The sequence below is a fragment of the Drosophila subpulchrella genome, unplaced genomic scaffold, assembly GCF_014743375.2.
Source record: "Drosophila subpulchrella strain 33 F10 #4 breed RU33 unplaced genomic scaffold, RU_Dsub_v1.1 Primary Assembly Seq389, whole genome shotgun sequence".
NCBI classification, from domain to species: domain Eukaryota; kingdom Metazoa; phylum Arthropoda; class Insecta; order Diptera; family Drosophilidae; genus Drosophila; species Drosophila subpulchrella.
In genome coordinates, this window is record NW_023665610.1 from 22,501 (window position 1) to 32,500 (window position 10,000).

At 33.8% G+C, this 10,000-nt stretch overlaps 1 non-coding gene across 1 annotated transcript in view; it reads left to right on the forward strand.

The window, feature by feature from the left end:
• Nucleotides 1-3,783, forward strand: part of LOC119561973 — a 3,972-nt gene extending 189 nt beyond the window's left edge. The window contains exon 1 of the ribosomal RNA XR_005221577.1: nucleotides 1-3,783. This exon is cut by the window's left edge and continues 189 nt beyond it. This is a non-coding gene — a ribosomal RNA (large subunit ribosomal RNA).
• Nucleotides 3,784-10,000: the final 6,217 nt, after the last annotated feature.

Genomic DNA, 10,000 nt, shown 5'->3' on the forward strand with positions numbered 1-10,000 from the left:
GATTTAAGTCCTTCTTAAATGAGGCCATTTACCCATAGAGGGTGCCAGGCCCGTATAACGTTAATGATTACTAGATGATGTTTCCAAAGAGTCGTGTTGCTTGATAGTGCAGCACTAAGTGGGTGGTAAACTCCATCTAAAACTAAATATAACCATGAGACCGATAGTAAACAAGTACCGTGAGGGAAAGTTGAAAAGAACTCTGAATAGAGGAGTTAAACAGTACGTGAAACTGCTTAGAGGTTAAGCCCGATGAACCTGATATCCGTTATGGAAAATTCATCATTAAAATTGTAATATTTAAACAATATTATGATAATAGTGTGCATTTTTTCCATATAAGGACATTGTAATCTATTAGCATACAAAATTTATCATAAAATATAACTTATAGTTTATTCAAATTAATTTGCTTGCATTTTAACACAGAATAAATGTTATTAATTTGATAAAGTGCTGATAGATTTATATGAATACAGTGCGTTAATTTTTCGGAATTATATAATGGCATAATTATCATTGATTTTTGTGTTTATTATATGCACTTGTATGATTAACAATGCGAAAGATTCAGGATACCTTCGGGACCCGTCCTTGAAACACGGACCAAGGAGTCTAACATATGTGCAAGTTATTGGGATATAAACCTAATAGCGTAATTAACTTGACTAATAATGGGATTAGTTTTTTAACTATTTATAGCTAATTAACACAATCCCGGGGCGTTCTATATAGTTATGTATAATGATATTTATATTATTTATGCCTCTAACTGGAACGTACCTTGAGCATATATGCTGTGACCCGAAAGATGGTGAACTATACTTGATCAGGTTGAAGTCAGGGGAAACCCTGATGGAAGACCGAAACAGTTCTGACGTGCAAATCGATTGTCAGAATTGAGTATAGGGGCGAAAGACCAATCGAACCATCTAGTAGCTGGTTCCTTCCGAAGTTTCCCTCAGGATAGCTGGTGCATTTTAATGTTATATAAAATAATCTTATCTGGTAAAGCGAATGATTAGAGGCCTTAGGGTCGAAACGATCTTAACCTATTCTCAAACTTTAAATGGGTAAGAACCTTAACTTTCTTGATATGAAGTTCAAGGTTATGATATAATGTGCCCAGTGGGCCACTTTTGGTAAGCAGAACTGGCGCTGTGGGATGAACCAAACGTAATGTTACGGTGCCCAAATTAACAACTCATGCAGATACCATGAAAGGCGTTGGTTGCTTAAAACAGCAGGACGGTGATCATGGAAGTCGAAATCCGCTAAGGAGTGTGTAACAACTCACCTGCCGAAGCAACTAGCCCTTAAAATGGATGGCGCTTAAGTTGTATACCTATACATTACCGCTAAAGTAGATGATTTATATTACTTGTGATATAAATTTTGAAACTTTAGTGAGTAGGAAGGTACAATGGTATGCGTAGAAGTGTTTGGCGTAAGCCTGCATGGAGCTGCCATTGGTACAGATCTTGGTGGTAGTAGCAAATAATCGAATGAGACCTTGGAGGACTGAAGTGGAGAAGGGTTTCGTGTGAACAGTGGTTGATCACGAGTTAGTCGGTCCTAAGTTCAAGGCGAAAGCCGAAAATTTTCAAGTAAAACACAAATGCCATACAAATATAATTATATTATATAAATCAAGCTAATTAATATACTTGAATAATTTTGAACGAAAGGGAATACGGTTCCAATTCCGTAACCTGTTGAGTATCCGTTTGTTATTAAATATGGGCCTCGTGCTCATCCTGGCAACAGGAACGACCATAAAGAAGCCGTCGAGAGATATCGGAAGAGTTTTCTTTTCTGTTTTATAGCCGTACTACCATGGAAGTCTTTCGCAGAGAGATATGGTAGATGGGCTAGAAGAGCATGACATATACTGTTGTGTCGATATTTTCTCCTCGGACCTTGAAAATTTATGGTGGGGACACGCAAACTTCTCAACAGGCCGTACCAATATCCGCAGCTGGTCTCCAAGGTGAAGAGTCTCTAGTCGATAGAATAATGTAGGTAAGGGAAGTCGGCAAATTAGATCCGTAACTTCGGGATAAGGATTGGCTCTGAAGATTGAGATAGTCGGGCTTGATTGGGAAACAATAACATGGTTTATGTGCTCGTTCTGGGTAAATAGAGTGTCTGGCATTTATGTTGGTCACTTGTTCCCCGGATAGTTTAGTTACGTAGCCAATTGTGGAACTTTCTTGCTAAAATTTTTAAGAATACTAATTGGGTTAAACCAATTAGTTCTTATTAATTATAACGATTATCAATTAACAATCAATTCAGAACTGGCACGGACTTGGGGAATCCGACTGTCTAATTAAAACAAAGCATTGTGATGGCCCTAGCGGGTGTTGACACAATGTGATTTCTGCCCAGTGCTCTGAATGTCAAAGTGAAGAAATTCAAGTAAGCGCGGGTCAACGGCGGGAGTAACTATGACTCTCTTAAGGTAGCCAAATGCCTCGTCATCTAATTAGTGACGCGCATGAATGGATTAACGAGATTCCTACTGTCCCTATCTACTATCTAGCGAAACCACAGCCAAGGGAACGGGCTTGGAATAATTAGCGGGGAAAGAAGACCCTTTTGAGCTTGACTCTAATCTGGCAGTGTAAGGAGACATAAGAGGTGTAGAATAAGTGGGAGATATTAGACTTCGGTTTGGTATCGCCAATGAAATACCACTACTCTTATTGTTTCCTTACTTACTTGATTAAATGGAACGTGTATCATTTCCTAGCCATTATACGGATATATTTATTATATCTTATGGTATTGGGTTTTGATGCAAGCTTCTTGATCAAAGTATCACGAGTTTGTTATATAATCGCAAACAAATTCTTTAATAAAACGGTGCATTTATGTATTTTTGATTTGAAAATTTGGTATAACTCCAATTACTCAGGTATGATCCAATTCAAGGACATTGCCAGGTAGGGAGTTTGACTGGGGCGGTACATCTCTCAAATAATAACGGAGGTGTCCCAAGGCCAGCTCAGTGCGGACAGAAACCACACATAGAGCAAAAGGGCAAATGCTGACTTGATCTCGGTGTTCAGTACACACAGGGACAGCAAAAGCTCGGCCTATCGATCCTTTTGGTTTAAAGAGTTTTTAACAAGAGGTGTCAGAAAAGTTACCATAGGGATAACTGGCTTGTGGCGGCCAAGCGTTCATAGCGACGTCGCTTTTTGATCCTTCGATGTCGGCTCTTCCTATCATTGTGAAGCAAAATTCACCAAGCGTTGGATTGTTCACCCATGCAAGGGAACGTGAGCTGGGTTTAGACCGTCGTGAGACAGGTTAGTTTTACCCTACTAATGACAAAACGTTGTTGCGACAGCATTCCTGCGTAGTACGAGAGGAACCGCAGGTACGGACCAATGGCACAATACTTGTTCGAGCGAACAGTGGTATGACGCTACGTCCGTTGGATTATGCCTGAACGCCTCTAAGGTCGTATCCGTGCTGGACTGCAATGATAAATAAGGGGCAATTTGCATTGTATGGCTTCTAAACCATTTAAAGTTTATAATTTACTTTATAAACGACAATGGATGTGATGCCAATGTAATTTGTAACATAGTAAATTGGGAGGATCTTTGATCACCTGATGCCGCGCTAGTTACATATAAAAGCATTATTTAATACAATGACAAAGCCTAGAATCAATTGTAAACGACTTTTGTAACAGGCAAGGTGTTGTAAGTGGTTGAGCAGCTGCCATACTGCGATCCACTGAAGCTTATCCTTTGCTTGATGATTCGATAATAAAGATGTTGCAAGCGGGCATAATCATTATGCTTGCTTGCAGCATCGCACGCCACTTTGTTTGTGGTGTGTAAGGTAGGGAAGAAGAAATATAAAAGACCTAAATTGGAAACATCAATATATAAGTAAATATTGAACAAACAAAATGTATCGTCATCTTATTAGTGACGCGATGATAAAGTGGCAAACATATTCCATGTATAAATATTCCTATGGTATTAAAATTCAAGTAAAGAGGACATATATAAAAGTTTGTATATATGGTTCATTCAATGGTAGCAGCGGTTGGTTGGTTGGTGTCTGCTCCTCTTATTGTTCAAAACTTATGTTATGGTAGCAAGTCTATATCGTCATATTATTAGTGACGCGAAAAAGTAGTGGCAAAACATATTCCATGTATAAATAAATATTCCTATGGTATTGAAATTCAAGTAAAGAGGCCATTCAAGTAAAGAGGACTTATATAAATATAAGTATATATAATGGTAGCAGCGCGGTTGGTTGGTTGGTGTGTCTGCTCCTCTTATTGTTCAAAACTTATGTTATGGTAGCAAGACTGTATCGTCATATTATTAGTGACGCGAAAAAGTAGTGGCAAAACATATTCCATGTATAAATATTCCTATGGTATTGAAATTCAACTAAAGAGGACATATAAAATTACTATCAATGGTAGCAGTGGTTGGTTGGTTGGTGGTTGGTTGGCGGCTGCTCCTATTATTGTTCAAGACTTATGTTATGGTAGCAAGTCTGTATCGTCATATTAATTATTAGTGACGCGAAAAAGTAGTGGAAATCATATTCCATGTATAAATAGATTCCTATGGTAATGAAATTTTCAAGTAAAGAGAGGACCATTCAAGTAAGAGGACATATAAAAAGTAAGTATATGTTCCTCCAATGGTAGCAGTGGTTGGTTGGTTGGCGGCTGATCCTCTTATTGTTCAAAACTTATTTTATCAATATGAGTTTGGCAATACAATAAAGAAGACCAATCTAATCCATATAAAACTAAATGTATTATATGGATATGCTTAGGAAACCCATATATTCATAAAAAAAAATTATGTATAGAAAATTATACATATATCTTTTATATAAATGAATCGTATGGATATCGCCTTATGGTAGGTATAATAACTTTTTAAGGCATAATAATGTATAATATAGAAAATATACATTGAAATATAAATGCATTTTTATAGATATGGCGGCATATAAGTGCCATATACACAAGAATAAATAATAGAATTTACCAATATATAATTAAAATGAGATATATAAACCTAGTGAGGGGCTGCACTAGTATATGAATCGTATGGATATGGCTTATAGGTATAATACCTATAAGGCATAATAATGTATAATATAATAAATATAAATTAAGATATGAATGAATTATATAAATATGGCATAGAAATGCCATATACATACATAAGAATAAATGGTAGAATTTACCCATATATCACTGAAACACGATATATAAACCTAATGATAGCTGGCACTAGTACTGTAAACATGCACGCAATAGTGCGTGGGGTAAAAAACTACTATAGGGAGGTGGTCGTTGGCGGGCCCCTCCTCGTATTGGTCAAAACTTATGTTATGCATATGAATTTGTCAATACTATATAGAACGCCAAGCATATCCATATAAACTATGGATATGCATAGAAATCCATACAAAAGTAAAAAAAAATTATGTATAGAAAAATATACATATATTTATATAAGTGAATCGTATGGATATGGCTTATAGGTATAATACCTATAAGGCATAATAATGTATAACAAGTAAATATACATTGAAATGTGAATGCATTGTATGGATATGGCATATAAATGCCATATATATAGAAATAAATTGTATATCAATGATATAACAATTATAAACCTAGTGAGGGGCGGCACTAGTGAATGAATCGTATGGATATGGCTTATAGGTATAATACCTATAAGGCATAATAATGTATAATATAATAAATATACATTAAGATATGAATGGATTGTATAAATATGGCATAGAAATGCCATATACATAAGAATAAATGGTAGAATTTACCCATATATCACTGAAACACGATATATAAACCTAGTGATAGCTGGCACTAGTACTGTAAACAGGCACGCAATAGTGCGTGGGGTAAAAAACTACTATAGGGAGGTGGTCGTTGGCGGGCCCCTCCTCGTATTGGTCAAAACTTATGTTATGCATATGAATTTGTCAATACTATATAGAACGCCAAGCATATCCATATAAACTATGGATATGCATAGAAATCCATACAAAAGTAAAAAAAAATTATGTATAGAAAAATATACATATATTTATATAAGTGAATCGTATGGATATGGCTTATAGGTATAATACCTATAAGGCATAATAATGTATAACAAGTAAATATACATTGAAATGTGAATGCATTGTATGGATATGGCATATAAATGCCATATATATAGAAATAAATTGTATATCAATGATATAACAATTATAAACCTAGTGAGGGGCGGCACTAGTGAATGAATCGTATGGATATGGCTTATAGGTATAATACCTATAAGGCATAATAATGTATAATATAATAAATATACATTAAGATATGAATGGATTGTATAAATATGGCATAGAAATGCCATATACATAAGAATAAATGGTAGAATTTACCCATATATCACTGAAACACGATATATAAACCTAGTGATAGCTGGCACTAGTACTGTAAACAGGCACGCAATAGTGCGTGGGGTAAAAAACTACTATAGGGAGGTGGTCGTTGGCGGGCCCCTCCTCGTATTGGTCAAAACTTATGTTATGCATATGAATTTGTCAATACTATATAGAACGCCAAGCATATCCATATAAACTATGGATATGCATAGAAAACCATACAAAAGTAAAAAAAAATTATGTATAGAAAAATATACATATATTTATATAAGTGAATCGTATGGATATGGCTTATAGGTATAATACCTATAAGGCATAATAATGTATAACAAGTAAATATACATTGAAATGTGAATGCATTGTATGGATATGGCATATAAATGCCATATATATAGAAATAAATTGTATATCAATGATATAACAATTATAAACCTAGTGAGGGGCGGCACTAGTGAATGAATCGTATGGATATGGCTTATAGGTATAATACCTATAAGGCATAATAATGTATAATATAATAAATATACATTAAGATATGAATGGATTGTATAAATATGGCATAGAAATGCCATATACATAAGAATAAATGGTAGAATTTACCCATATATCACTGAAACACGATATATAAACCTAGTGATAGCTGGCACTAGTACTGTAAACAGGCACGCAATAGTGCGTGGGGTAAAAAACTACTATAGGGAGGTGGTCGTTGGCGGGCCCCTCCTCGTATTGGTCAAAACTTATGTTATGCATATGAATTTGTCAATACTATATAGAACGCCAAGCATATCCATATAAACTATGGATATGCATAGAAAACCATACAAAAGTAAAAAAAAATTATGTATAGAAAAATATACATATATTTATATAAGTGAATCGTATGGATATGGCTTATAGGTATAATACCTATAAGGCATAATAATGTATAACAAGTAAATATACATTGAAATGTGAATGCATTGTATGGATATGGCATATAAATGCCATATATATAGAAATAAATTGTATATCAATGATATAACAATTATAAACCTAGTGAGGGGCGGCACTAGTGAATGAATCGTATGGATATGGCTTATAGGTATAATACCTATAAGGCATAATAATGTATAATATAATAAATATACATTAAGATATGAATGGATTGTATAAATATGGCATAGAAATGCCATATACATAAGAATAAATGGTAGAATTTACCCATATATCACTGAAACACGATATATAAACCTAGTGATAGCTGGCACTAGTACTGTAAACAGGCACGCAATAGTGCGTGGGGTAAAAAACTACTATAGGGAGGTGGTCGTTGGCGGGCCCCTCCTCGTATTGGTCAAAACTTATGTTATGCATATGAATTTGTCAATACTATATAGAACGCCAAGCATATCCATATAAACTATGGATATGCATAGAAATCCATACAAAAGTAAAAAAAAATTATGTATAGAAAAATATACATATATTTATATAAGTGAATCGTATGGATATGGCTTATAGGTATAATACCTATAAGGCATAATAATGTATAACAAGTAAATATACATTGAAATGTGAATGCATTGTATGGATATGGCATATAAATGCCATATATATAGAAATAAATTGTATATCAATGATATAACAATTATAAACCTAGTGAGGGGCGGCACTAGTGAATGAATCGTATGGATATGGCTTATAGGTATAATACCTATAAGGCATAATAATGTATAATATAATAAATATACATTAAGATATGAATGGATTGTATAAATATGGCATAGAAATGCCATATACATAAGAATAAATGGTAGAATTTACCCATATATCACTGAAACACGATATATAAACCTAGTGATAGCTGGCACTAGTACTGTAAACAGGCACGCAATAGTGCGTGGGGTAAAAAACTACTATAGGGAGGTGGTCGTTGGCGGGCCCCTCCTCGTATTGGTCAAAACTTATGTTATGCATATGAATTTGTCAATACTATATAGAACGCCAAGCATATCCATATAAACTATGGATATGCATAGAAAACCATACAAAAGTAAAAAAAAATTATGTATAGAAAAATATACATATATTTATATAAGTGAATCGTATGGATATGGCTTATAGGTATAATACCTATAAGGCATAATAATGTATAACAAGTAAATATACATTGAAATGTGAATGCATTGTATGGATATGGCATATAAATGCCATATATATAGAAATAAATTGTATATCAATGATATAACAATTATAAACCTAGTGAGGGGCGGCACTAGTGAATGAATCGTATGGATATGGCTTATAGGTATAATACCTATAAGGCATAATAATGTATAATATAATAAATATACATTAAGATATGAATGGATTGTATAAATATGGCATAGAAATGCCATATACATAAGAATAAATGGTAGAATTTACCCATATATCACTGAAACATGATATATAAACCTAGTGATAGCTGGCACTAGTACTGTAAACAGGCACGCAGTAGTGCGTGGGGTAAAAAACTACTATAGGGAGGTGGTCGTTGGCGGGCCCCTCCTCGTATTGGTCAAAACTTATGTTATGCGTAAACATATGATTTTGTCAATACTATAAAGAAAACTTGTTTTGTACATACAAAACTAAATGAATTATATGGATATTGAAAAATAAATGGCATTATATCCATATAATGAAAATATACTTGTATTCTCTTATTATAAGAGAGAATACCGTATAGTTGGTTGGCAAAGACAATTGAAAATACCCGAATTGCAGATGATGGGTTCAAAAACTACTATAGGGTGGTGTAGCAAATAATATGAAGATGATATATCCATATAATGGATATACACTAGTATTCTCTTATTATAATAGAGAATACCATATAAATGGTTGGCAAAGACAATTGAAAATACCCGAATTGAAGTTGACGGGTTCAAAAACTATTATAGGGTGATGTAGCAAATAAAATAATGAAGATATATCCATATAATGGAATTATATGTGTATTCTCTTATTATATGAGAGAGTACCAAACGGTTGATTGGCAAAGACAATTGAAAATACCCGAATTAAAGATATTGGGTCCAAAAACTACTATAGGATGGTCAATGGGCCGGCCATCTACTATTGACGTGACAAAATACTGTCTGTCGGTAGAGAAGATATTAATCCGTCAAATTTGTTTCTTTATTCATTTATGAATATGAGACTTGGCTCCACGGTTAATATTTTAAGCCCAAAGATAATAATGTTGAAACAAAGGCCAAGGTTTCTATTATACATAGAATAACAAATTGTTTCCGAACTTTATCGTTAATCCAAATAAATAATTACAATTGAGGCAGGCTAATAATGATATATATTTTGTATTGATAATCTTGATATATATGTATATTGGTCTGCCATTATCACATACTGAGTTATGTGATAATTCCCTGCGGGGATAAATTAAAAGAGGTGTCCCTATATTAAAAGAAAATAATATATATATATATTATTTTTTCTAACGTACATATCATATATGCGCTCGGTTTTATATTATATATTACCAAAGAGTCTTATATGAATA